This window comes from Argiope bruennichi, chromosome 2 (assembly GCF_947563725.1).
Source record: "Argiope bruennichi chromosome 2, qqArgBrue1.1, whole genome shotgun sequence".
Classification (NCBI taxonomy): Eukaryota; Metazoa; Arthropoda; class Arachnida; order Araneae; family Araneidae; genus Argiope; species Argiope bruennichi.
The window spans coordinates 37,403,422-37,417,583 of NC_079152.1; positions in this window are offsets into that span (position 1 = coordinate 37,403,422).

The window sequence follows — 14,162 nt, forward strand, 5'->3', positions numbered from 1 at the left end:
AGTTCAAAAAAAGTTATCTATTTATAGATTCATTTTAAAAGTACTCCTGCAAATTTTGCGCATTCTTTTAAAAAGTTCTGCATCTATTTTTAAAAAGTGCTTTTACTTTCTTTCGAATATTGATTATACTTTCTCTGTCAAAGCTATCTAGTTGACTCACTCGATATAAGAATTTCTGAGTCTTTTCGAAGAATGCAACAGAATTTTGGGTACAGAATTTCCACTCATCCTCGGGGGAATCCAATCAGAAGATAAAAATTTGAAAGCAAGAACTCCAACTCGAAACAACAACGGTGACAAACGAAGGATCTCCTCGGAATCCGATTGGGACACGAACTTCCTCCTCGAATTCTTGTGAAAGGGACGATTTCCTGGAAAGTCGTTTTGAGAGAACTTCTTCGCAGAAAAGGGACTTTCATTTTCTAAACATAAGAAATAAAATGTAAATGATAAATTTAGGGAAATGAAGGAATTGGCTCGGATTTATTTAAAATCAGTCTTTATATCGTAAAATAGATGAAATAGATGGCAACAAATATTTTCGGGAAAAGAATTTTTTTGTTTATTTGGTTCGAGCAAATTTTACCCGCTACAAAAGAATAAATGGGAATTAAAAATAAAATGGACTATAGGGGACCATAAAATATTAAGCAGAAAAAAGGCAGAGTTATGAAAAAATATTAAACAAAAAAGGTTAAAAAAATTTAAAAAAAAATCTGGTGGAAAGCAAAACAAAAAATCATGCACTCGATTTCAAAATACACTCAATGATAATGTATAGAACGCAGTTACGTGGTTTTCAAATAGGATGTTATTATTCAAATAGGATGTTATTCTCAAGTAAGTAATTGTAATAGAGTAATTTTTTAGTAATTGAGTAATTTTTTTTTCACATTCTTGGGCATGTATCTTTTGCCAAGTGCCAATTTTTATTGTGTAACGTAATATTTTGGAACATAGCATAGAAATCCTCAACCGCCTTTTTTTCTTTATAATTCATATATAAAAAAATGTAATTTTTTCAAAAATTCTGGAAAAAATTATACGTTTACATACACACACACATACATACACTACTGTATATATATATATATATATATATATATATATATATATATATATATATATAAGGAACCAATCTAATGTAGGAAATATTTTGAAAACGAAACTGAAATGAAAACGAAACGAAATAGTTTCGGAATCGCAACTAAAAATTACTTCTTATTCAAACTAAAACCAAAAAAGGAACAGGAAAAACTTCATAGTATTATGAGAGCGCAAATGCAGCTACTTCTAAAACACGGATGAATTGAGACAAAAGTATTAAAATCAAGTTAATAGGAAAATCAAATAAACCAAATGCAATAAGAATCCGGCCTGAACTCCTTTTTCAAGGGTCACCCTCAGGCAGGGATTCAAAAAAAGGGATTTTTTCTGTGAGGGAATGCAGACAAGAAAGTCTAATAATGATTCTTCGTGACCCGAAAATCCCCTGAAATTAGGTCTAAGTGATATACCATTTTAACAAAAAGGACAATAGAAAACAACAAATTAGAAGTAAATAACCACTAATAAGTAAAAATACAATAACAAAATAACAATAAACACTAAAAGACTTAAACCACTAAAGAAAAAACAAACCCTTTATCAAAAGAGAAAATCAACAAGAATACAGACAAATGCAGAGCAAAATACAAAATTTCTCACATCGAAACGAGAGTATTCAATAACTGAAATTGTACAATTGGAAAGGAAAAGAAATAGGATTGAAATAAGACTTTCAAAATACACACACACACACACACACACACACACACACACACACACACACACACACACACACAAACACCACCAGCTATTATAATATCTTTAACCATGATGATTTCAGTTACACAATAGGTATATCATGTCTTCTAATGGCAATATTTGGAATATTTTTGAAAATCACAAAAAAAGTGTTAATTAATAGCAATTAATGATCCGAAAGAAAAGTTCAGAAGTGATGAATCCAATCAACGGTTTTCTTAAATATTTAGTCATTATTAATCATAGTGCTTTTAGTTTTTTCAAAATTATTTTCTCTGATTAAACCACCTTGTATCTTACAAGTAAGTTTAATTATGTTAACGCCCCGTTTTAAAGCAAAACTAGGGCTATTTTGGAACGGACCTCGTCATTTTGAACCGCGATTGGATGAAGGACTATACCTGAGCTGTCATCCCTTCTCCAACCTTCCACACCAGTGGGTGGACGTTCAGCCCCGAATGATTCAACGTGCAAAAGACAAGCTTACGAGACGGTTCTTTAGTGTAATCAAGAACCTGAAACCATCCACTTTCTATGCCGAAACGTTACCACCCGGCTCTCTTCTGTTTAACAATGGGGGCTAGTGTTTGAAAAACTTGGTTCTTTACATGTATTCGACCAGGGCCTTGTAATTTTGTTTATTTTACTCAATATTCACATTTATTTGGCCATTGCAACGCTTTAGAAATTACGAAAAGAGTGACAATTTGCAAAATGGAGCATATACATATAATGATGCGCTGAACACAGTTAAATAATATAAAGAATAAATATTATATTAATACTATTATTTTTAGCTCGTCAGTGGGCTTGTAAAAGTGCCCCAAGTAACAACAAAACAACATTATTTTTTTAAAATTTTTACTTCCAATCACAGTAAGTATGGAAAAGAGTATTATTAGTTATTAAACAATAGGAATAAGCTTAGTTATCTGGATGATTGCAAATTTCAATTGCCAAAAATCAATACGATAAATTTAGATACTGTTTCTATTTCCATGTCTTCACGTATCGCAAACATTTATGTAAAAAATTTCTAATTTAAATGCCACTATTGCATTAAAACATCCTAAGCAAAATGATGATAAGTTTTTCTGTGCATGTTCAGTATCCACAAGTCATTAAACTTCGTAATCAGCTTCAAAGCAAAAATCTGCGGGTATTTGATGATGAAAATTTACGAATAACATGTTGGCATCAATTTTCTTTTGCACGTTGACATTTGCAGATTTTTTTAAAGTGAGATAAACTAAACTAGTCTTGCAGCCTGGGAATATGATCCCATCCATCTTTATGAAAACTTAAGCACGTGTGAACTGAAAAAGGAAAGATGATTACGTTTATTTTCCTCTCAAAGCAAAATAAAAATGAATCGAGTTCGTACGTTCTTGACGTCAGAAAGAGTTTCACTTTTCCATTAGTTCGTTATGATGTTTTTCTAGCTGAAATTATTTTTTTTAACAAAATTTCGTTTAATTTATATCCTTTGTATGTGGAAAAACTTATTTCCTGTTATTAGAATATGGATATTTTTCCGTTTGCAAGTATGTTTTCTTTCATCTACGTTGAATTCTCGAGTTCAAGAATTTTTTAGTTAGTTTAAAGACGGTTTCAGCTTATAGTTTATGATGATATTAGGTTATGATTTGTAATGGTTTTAGGTTTTTCTATCTTGTATTTTGTGGCATTGGCAATAAACCTGACAATTGTCAAATACTTTATTATGAGGGAAAGTATGTGAACAAAAGGATTAAACTTCGTTAATGGGTATGTCTCTACCTCCATAAATGACCCCCCCAGGGGGCAACTCAAATTGAGGATGAGATGCTTCCGGCACGGTGGTTGAATCTCGCCATCTTGAAGGTTTCACGAAAAGGTGGGATCATGCGTTGGTGGAGCTCAAGCGTTTGCTGAATTGAGCTGTGTGCCGAGTCCTGGAATTTATTGTAGTCGTAACATCGGCTTGGCCTGAAACCCGATTCCATTAAAGATTCGTTGCATATGTAAATCTGCTGCAAGATAAATATGTTGGAAATAAACAAATGTTTTCCTGTTGTTATGATGAAATCTTGGAGAAAGGAGTGAGTGCTCTACTGATGTACTTATCCTCTGAACACAATTCCAAATTGCGAGGTCATCCGAAAATAGCTTTTGTATTGTTTAAAAACTGGGCTTTAATATAACTAAACCATGATAAGGCCACATTTTGGTTTTGTTAGTTGCCCCTGCAATTCCCCGGGGGGCAACTCGAATTGAGGATGAGAGGCTTCCAGTATGGTGGTTGGATCTCGCCTCCCTGGAGGGTACACAAAAAGGTGGGGGGCTGGCTCCTCCCATCGATGACTAGATGTATTTCCTTAGGGAATGGTTGTACCGTGATCGCTGATGGCATTTAGGACTCAACCACAGCTCCCGCCAGTATTGCTGTTTCGGCGGTCCGGTCATTCATTATTTTTTATCAGTGTGCTTTCTGACGGGTCGAAGAGTCAATGATACGACTTACCACTATAAATGAACATACATTTTTTTGAAGTAGTTTATTGCAAAACTTAACTAATTTATATAATAATTTGATTAATACAAACAAAATTATGAATGAAATTATAAAACTGCACTCTTAAGTCACATTCTTGCTTAACAGGAAGTAAATAAGAACAATAATCCTCGATAGGAGGATTTCATCTCTGGTTTAGCACATGAGTATCTATCCCGAGGACCAGCTTGAAAGAAAACCCAGTTTTGAATTGAGGGGTTTTCTTGTTCGTCCTCCTCCTCTCCCAAACTCAAGGTGACTGGAGCTGCAAGTGAGCTTAACTCTGGAGAAGAAAGAAAATGTATAGAAAAAAAAATACTTTCTCTGTTTGTTTTTTTCCTCATTTTTAAAATTAATGAGTGCAACTTCTTAGTTTTCTGTTACTTTTTATTAATCATATAATCGATGAAAAAGCAAACCACTCATATGTGTTTAATTCAACGATATGAATTCGTCTTTTATAATTTAAAGTAGTATCGATTATACAGAATACAGACAGTAGGTGGTTCATTATTCCACCCTTTCACTCCAACTTACGGACCCCCCCCCCTTTACTAAAATCCATTCGGTTCATATTTATGTAGCTTTATTAATTGTAATTGAAGGTGTCATATTGTAGCATTTCGTATTTATAGACTTTGGGTAAGTCCGTGAATGCTTTGAATGTTCAAACTTTTATTTTTACACGACATTGAGATTCGTGGTATAGCAAAGAAAACAGATGCTTATGTACCAACTACATGACATTGGAAAAAACGTTTCTAAATATCGATCTGTCGTGAACTTTGGAATTTTTACTGAATCTAGAGTGAGAGTTTTTTTGGGTTCTTTTTTTGTCATTTAAGTACTGATATGTTGTTTTTATATACAAGTATAAAAGAATTTAATATATATTTTGTACGCATTTTCACCAAAAGATTAAACTAAAATTTAACAAAGTACTACAACGTTTGTCACGAAACTGAAAGTAGGCACAAGATCTCATATCAAATTTTATTGATTGATTGATTGAGTTGAGTAATTGCGTTTACATGGATGCAAAAGTAATAACCGACAGTCGACAAGTGTTTTATCAGATTTGTATCCAGATTGATACGGATGTACTTTATTAGATTCCAAATTTGTGCGTTGTATGGTATCTATTTATATCTTTACGTTTTAATTGAATCGGTTTTGTTAATACTGAGACGACAGACACAGTTCCTCTAAATTGAATTCAATCAAAATTTGACAGAAATTTACAGGTGTAAAGATCGTATACCAAATTTCATCCGTCAAGCTCAAAATGTTTTTGAGATATCTTGTTCAAAGATAGACAAACATAATACTAAAAATGTGTTTTTCGGATTTAGATGGGTCTGGAATATGGAGATTCTTAAGAATCTCGAGTTTAAATTTTTGAAGATTACGGTACTTTCACCATGAGTATTTGATATACCAGGAAGAAAAAATGATTTATTAAAAATCCCAGGAATAGGTAATTCTTTCATTTTTCTAGTATAAAACCAAATTTTATTTTTACTTTCTTGTATGCGCATTATTTAAAAAGAAATATTGGTATTGTCAAAAAATCCAAATTTAAGAATTTGATAAATCTTTACGTTTTAGAACTCACTGAGTTCGAGAAACACATTTTTGGAATTATGCCTGTCTGTGAACAGGGTAAGTCACTCTGCTTTGAGCTGGATGAATGAAAATTGGTGTACGGATAGGTCCAGCAGAAAGTGTTGGACCCAATGTTTTTCCCGTGGCATAAAGAAGATGCTGAAAACATGAAAAATTGTTACATCATAAGTCAAAAAACATCACTTTGATAAAGCAATAGCTATGAGCGTAACAAATTCTATTAACGGTAATGCTTTGTAAATATGTGACAAATATTGAAACATAACCAAAAGAAAATGTCTTAAGATAATTTTCTTATAAAAAGCATGCATTATAAATAATAAATTATATTATTATAAATTTATTTCATAATTTTTTTCGGATTGGAATGCATTATCCTAATTTACATGGATTACAAGGAAAGCCTTTCCCCTTAAAAATTGCTTTCCATTGTGAATAAGATTCCTCAACAAATTATATTTTTAAGTGAATGAAAGTTAAATATACTATGAAATGCTAATGGAATAAAACTTTAAATTGTTATTAGCAGCATTTGATGGCTGCTGTTATTTAGACAATCAGTTGTTGAATTTCTTTCATTAAGATGCGATTATATGTTGGGGACTTAGTTAAAAGAGTCATTATTATATAACTTGCCATAAACAAATAATTTAAAGAGCTTTCACCTAATGGTTTACTTCATTCTTTAAAAAACTGTAAAAAATTTTACAAAATATAAAGACGATGTTTTTTCGCTCGTCATGTTTGAAATTAATTATAAATTAATTATTGCAGGAAACTTGCGGTTCCTTTTATATAACTGAGGCTCAGTTGTCTGTTATCATGTTAATATGTGGTAAAATATCGATATCAGAAACAAGTTCTCGCATGTGTGACTGTGTCTTGAAAAAAAGAAACGATTTTTAAAACGATCCTATAATTGCAGGTGACATGCAAAATAATGCATACATCGGCAACCTTAGAATGAGTCAACAAAACTCGTGTCACGAGATGTGTTTTGAAAGCAGATAATGGGATTATGATATTGGATGGCAACATAATTTGTTTTGAAAAAATTTTAAAAGGATAAATATTCAGGAAAAGTGATGACGTTGTTATATTAACGATACAAATATTGGCTAAATCCTAGGAACGGGTACCGCCAAATTTGGAGCCAAACTTTAAAGATAAAGTTGCCAGCGTCTCTTGAAAATAGTCATAATATTAAGAAATAAAATTATGAAGATTACAGCGTTCGCGGGCTTGGAGAGAAAAATTTGGCGGAAAATCGCCAAATGGTACCTGTCCCTAGAACTGTACCCAAATATTTATAAACATAATATAATTTTAGTCCATTAAACATAATAATTTGGATTTAAAAAATAATAATTTGTAAAAATAATAATTTGGATCCTGAAATTATTATCCCTTCTTCTTTAATAAAAGGTATATGTTTTTACATTTATCGTTATTGATGAAAATCGAATAATTATATTAAAATAATTGTAAGCAAAATAAATTTTATTTACTTTAGAAATGTAATTTCAGAACTTCTTTAGACAAGAAGAATTAAATTATATTTATTCTAATTTTTATCTAATTACTTATCATAATTTTCATTCCATTTCTTACGGGGAACCTAGGCCTGTTTGTTTTCTTGATGATAAGCGAAGAATGTGGTATTTGTCATACTCCAGCTTGTAATAAATACATTCACTGTTGCAACTAATTAGGTATATTTTTCCGAGGACGAAATTTAGTGCTGTATTCATGAAATACGAATAAAAAAAATTATCAACACAAGCAATTCTAGCCATTCAAAACAAACCATTTTTCTTAATTATTTCTTATCTAATCTAGCAAAGACCGCTTCCATGAAAGACACGACGTTCTGTAACCATCATAATTGCCACTTGGTAAGAAAAAAAATCATTGTCTTTAATAGTGAATATTTTGAGTAAGATAAAAAACAAATTTTTAGAAAAGACATGCTCTTTAGACTATTCAAAAAGAGCAATATAGTTGATCTTAAAAATAGCTTTAGTCTTAAAGAGCATGATAACAATTCTAATAAATTGAAAATATTACACAAAATTATCTCTTATTAAATATGTAGACGTAATAATGTATAAAGCATAACAATTCTTAAAGCAAATAAATATATAATTTCATTGTATAACTTTTAAAATAGTTACATTGGTGACCATTTTGATAGTATATCATAATTATGAACCACATTTGTCAAAGAATTTTATGTTGAAGTACAAAATTTAACTTATTGTAAGTTTAATTGTATTGTATTGTAAAATTTGCTACGATATTTGAGGGCAAATTTATAGATTATCTTTTTCACATCTCTAACCAGTAACTGAACGTGTATATGATGAAAAATTATTAAAGTAGTCGAACTAGAAAATAATAACTTATTTATTAAGCTTCATTAAATTAAAAAAAAAGAGGCTTTAAGTACTTAAAAACTTGATCACACATGTGATCGATTGCATCACTTGTGACTAAAATAGAGGCTTCTTGAATTCTCGACAAAGATCTGAAAAACATATGTTGCTAAAACCAATTCATCCCTTAATTCAAATATAATGTCAACTAAAGCTAATTAAATATATCGATCACTATTGAGCATATTGTTATGCGAAATGGAACCAAACAAGAGATTCTGAAAACGCCACATAACTTATTAACAGAAAATTGCCATAGAGGACAACTCTAGTCCAAAGAATGGAATTTTTTACCGTTCTGAAAGTGATAAGTTTGAATATTAATGATACTTTCTCTATTAAACAGACATTCGTTGGTTCAAATTACAATTTTGTGGAAAGAAGCATTTAATTTCACCTGAAATGGGACCCTATTGTGGAATTCTAGATTTCAATCGTGCAATTAAACATATAATGTTTAACAGACCATGGACTCAAAAAATACTATATGAAGTTATTATTATTGAAATATTCTTTTCACTGTTAGATTTGAAGTATTGAACTCTGGCTTGATTGCCCTTACATTAGGAATAACTTGAAAAATCAGCTCAAACATCTATTTTTGTATCACGCCTGTTTTCCCGGGAAAGAAAGGAACCTTTAATTGTAATAGTTTAACCGTTCTGTAAATACACTTCCTGGATGCCGGAAATTTGAAAAAAGATGTTTATATTCCTCTATAACTGTTCAATGCTGTATAAATATTTGCTTATGACAATTTATGGTATTACTTGCATCATAAATTGTCAGCAGATTCAAACATTCCCTGTTATTGAAATTTGTCACTGTTTTTAAAAAGCACATAAGTGCTAACAAAGAATTTTGTTTTTTAGCTCTGCATGCAGGTACATCTCGAAGATATCTCAAAAGTTCAGTTTCTCAAATTTCTCTTCCCTTCGTTATAATATTGAAGCTGCAACTGCTGATCAATAAGAGTACACAATATTAAGCATGATCAGAAAATTTCTTTGAAATTATTATGATTGGATAACGCACGGATAGACAAATATTTTCCTATGACAATTTTTTTTGTATTACTTAAATCTGCGTTTCTGAAATAACTATTTCCATCTAAATTCGTGAGAAGTCAGTTTAAATTTAAAAATAAGAATGTTTATAGATATAAATGTGAAATTTGTATGCGCATAGATGAATGTAAAATAAACCCTTTTATTAATCAATACTTTTACACAATTGGATGTTAAAAGATGTGTAAAACGTTTTACTATTAGCTGCCATAGTAACCAGGTGACATTTTACAATTGCCTTTACTTTTGTGAACTTAAGAAGCGGAAGTATATGCTAGGTACAATATTTAGAGAAATAAAAGTTTGCTCCACTTTTTTGGAACATTCAATGTATCGATTTGGAAATAAGACTGTAAATCTATTTTAAGGAAGCGATGCATATTAGTAAGAATGAATATCTTTAGAGGTAGGGGAGGGGGTGAGTTTGGCTAAGAAGTGGTTTCACTTAAGAGACAGATTCTCTCTTTCCATGGGCGGGGGGAGGTGCCATCGCTATAAAGCTCACACTTCGATTACTTCAATACTATAATTGTAGTTAAGTCATCGGCGATGACAGAACAATGAATAGGGCAATAACGGCTATTTTGTAGCAGACCTCAATACTTTTATATCTATTTAGGGTGACCTAGTTATTCAGATTCAGTTAAAGGCCTAGACCGTTGTTTTAGCGAATTTGATGCATATTCTTTTGTTTATTTGTAGTAGGTAATGTGTGAAATGAGTAATAAAAGCAATCGACCAGAAGGAAAACGATAAAGTTTAATTTTATTTCTGATTTTGAGGTATCAGAACCATCTGTTTACTCGATGTATTTACTTTTGGTACATTAACATATATTTATAATACAAAAAAGAATCAAGAAAGTCTCTTTTGGTTTTATAAGTCTTATATAATTCTTAATCCATTTTTTTATTTGATAAGCCAACATTTCAGAACAATCTCTTTTAATATTATCCGAATCGTAGAGTTTATTTAAATCAAAAACACTGAAAAAAAAACTGAAGAAAAAGAAAGACAAGTTATGTAAAGATTTTCATCAATATTCTCCGAGGAAAAAAAGTTATTCTGATTGAAATTATCATCAAAATGAATTAATATAAAAATTTGCATGATTTCTTCGTTTAATTATAAGATTATAGTTTTAGTCTTTAAATAATATATGAAAAAGTAAATAACAAAAGTATTCTATGCAAATCTTCTTGAAGTATATTTTGATAAACAAAATCTATTTCAGAGTGGAAAAGACATATCTCAGAAATTTATTTTGCAGAGAATGCACCGCACTCCTGCATTTTGATACGGCTTCTATTCTCATAAAAAGTTACTTCAAATAGAACAGAAATAATCTTACAGTATTTGCTCGACGAGTTACATTTTCGGCGATCGAATTTTTCAAATAGTTAAAATATCAGCAATAGTTTCGATGAAGTTGTAATTCTAAAAATGCAACTTATTATAAAGAAGAAATGGAGAAAAATTGAAGGAACATTGGTACATAATTTTCTTTATTCCACTTTATGAGAGAGCATACGATTTTTTTATATTTCATACAAAAACAGGAATTCGCTTTAAGAAATAATATTGAATTACAAAGAGAGCAAACAAATGTGAAACATGTAGTCAAGAAGACCTTTTCACGAGATCATTTCTTATTCCTATATATTCGGCAGAAGCATAAGGTTTCTATTTGTATTTTAAAAAAGCGTAAGGAAAAATAAGGAAGGTATGGTATTTTTGTGTTTTTTATTTAATTCTTTTTAAATGGAATTTTTTAAATTTTGATTGCCAGTTGCCAGAGAAGTCTTTATTTTTCTCTAAAGAAACGATTCCATACAAGCTTTTCCAATTAACGCTCTAAAACTTAAGGAATGAGTTGATTATTCTACGATGAAATGTCCAACAAATTAAGTAGCGAATAACCACACTTTAATCTACACGAAAACACAAAACACAGGGAATAAAATACAAAAGTGCACGCGAAACTGCACCCACAGAAATCAATAACATATAAATAGCAAATTGTTACTAAACAACTGCAACAACACTAAGGGCACAGAAACACCTCGCTGGAGAGACTTCGCTTAATTACTCACTTGGATTCAACTCAACGGATTCTTCCCTTTTTCGATTAGGCTATTCCTCTCTCCAGCTACGTCTCTTGGTATTTTATTATTTCATAAAATCTTATGATAGAATATCGAATCTTCGTTCTAATTGAAATATCGCCAAAATTGCAACAGTTTCATGAATTTTCCGTTTTTTTTTTTACCTAAATTTCCAAATTTGATGCTAAAAGGTTACCAAATTTATAACAAAAGTCAGGGGTCTTTCGTGCAATAAATCGATTCAGAAGCCATTAAAGCCATCTGTAAATCTGCTATATATGAAGAAATCATATCAGACCATATCAGGAAATCTACTGCCATGGGAAACAATATTACAAATTTTTAACGGTATGCATAGAAAGAGAAAGCGTTAAAAATTTTCAATTAAAATTTGTTAAAAATTTTGGTATTGATTAATCCCAATTTTGATATTCTTAACCACGCTCATATTCCTAAAATACATATTATTAAAAACTTGTTAGAAATCAGCCTTTATCTTCGTTTATGTTCCTTGGTGATGAGTTAAAAGGCGAAACAAGCCATTCAGTGGAAATTTGATATTCCGTGCTAACGTATAATTTATAAATCTTTATAAAAATTTGTTTTAAATTTTCCTGAGTGAAATCTGTTTTTCTCTTGTCAGTGAGCACGATAGGTTTGCTTAATTTAATAATATTAAAATTTATTTTAGAAATAATATGAGAGCGCTTCAGGGAATGATTTTGTAGTTTTGAATCGTGTTCTTATGTCGAAGACGATATTTAAGCCCCTACTTCTCCCTCTAAAATTCAACATCACATCAACGATAGTATAAAAACGCGGCTGACTAGACTAATGAAATTTGTAAATGATCGTGTTACCTAAATTATAGACATGTTTAAATTTTCAATCAAGATTATTTCTAATGAAATATAAGAATTAAATTTATTGAGTGCAACACACACAACGAGAGGTCAAACTATTTTTTCGATGTTGTGCTTCAACTAGTTCACTGAAAAACAACGAAATTAAACTGAAAGGAAATGAAATTTCTTATTTTATTATAGAAAGAATTTATTAAATATATTTCTTTTTTTTTTCCCTTAAAAATTTTTACGACTTGAGGTCAAAAAAAAAAAATACCGTTTATTACCATTGTCATCTTCAAACTGCATGATCCAAATGTTTCTTTGAAATAACATGTAAAATTTCTTTGCTTCTGAATGCAACATTAGCTACGTTTATAAATAACAGAGGCATTTATATTCTAATAATATGTTATTCATTTTTTGGAAACATTCTTTTCCACTCTCGGAGGATGTTATTGAAATAAATAGAATATTAAAAAAATCTAAATAAAAAAAGTATCGAATCGGCAAAAAAAAAATCAATGCAATATTCTTTTCTTTTGCAGTTCACATTTGGTTGAGTTTTCATAATGAATGCGATATGATTTTTAATCCCCAGACTTATTTCTTCCTTGCTTAAAAAAAGAAATATTAGATTATCAACATACAAATGAAATTCAATACAAACCTGTTATGTATGGATTCTCATTTTTAAATATACATCAGTTTTTATTTTGCAACTAAATCTGAAATTAAACGAGTTAGGTATACTTACGATCAAGTAAACAAATTAATATTCATTCAGCTATAAATGCCTTTAAAAGTTTCATATTTCTAAGAAATGTGAAATATATTTATTAAAACTAATTTTTCTTCACTTAAATATATTCACAGAACTTTTATTTTACATATAAGACTAAAAAAAAATCTTCCTATTTAGCAATTCGCAATCAGTCTGCGAAATCTGATTAAAATCTATGTATTCGGATGTGTTTTATTGACATTTAGGACGATTCTTTGCAAAGGAAAGCATGAATAAACCAAAACACATAAATCTAAAATTAAAGAAAATCGTTTACAAATTTGAAATCTTAGATTTCGGTTAGAACAGCGTTAGATAAGCCATATACTTTTTGCAGAACTATATCGAGAGATAATTCATCTTCTAAAAGCTGATAATCCCTTCAAACGATCATTTTGAAACGGAAACAGTCAAGAGAGAAAGGGGCATCACAAAGATAAAGGATTGATTTCTTTGAGAAGTCTCAAGGTGTAATCTATTGATTTTAGAATGGATTCCGAACTAATGGAGGCTTTTGTAGAAGATGAAGTCCTAGTATTAGGCAGGCAGTAACACTTGTAGTAAATATTTATCAACCCATAAAAGCTTACTGAATTTATTAATTTTCAACAACCTTACTGGTCTAAAGAACGAGACATGTCGAGACGAACCATATAAAATGGATTTCATCAGTGTGGGTTATATGAATACAAACATTCTGTTAGCCTTCTTTTAACCAAAAGATAAGGATTTTTGATTGGATTAGCCTAAGATTGAGATTCTTGATTGGATTAGCCTAAAATTCCTTGCGAGTTTTTGAACATAGACGATCCGATATTGTGCTGTATCCCAGTTGAAAGTCGTATTATCATGTAATAAAAAAATGGTAAGATAATTAAATCGTATTCTATGCGTAAAAGATCACAAAGTAGACCTGATGGTTTGGGCAAACGAACAGATTTGGTTGTCATCCTAATGGTAA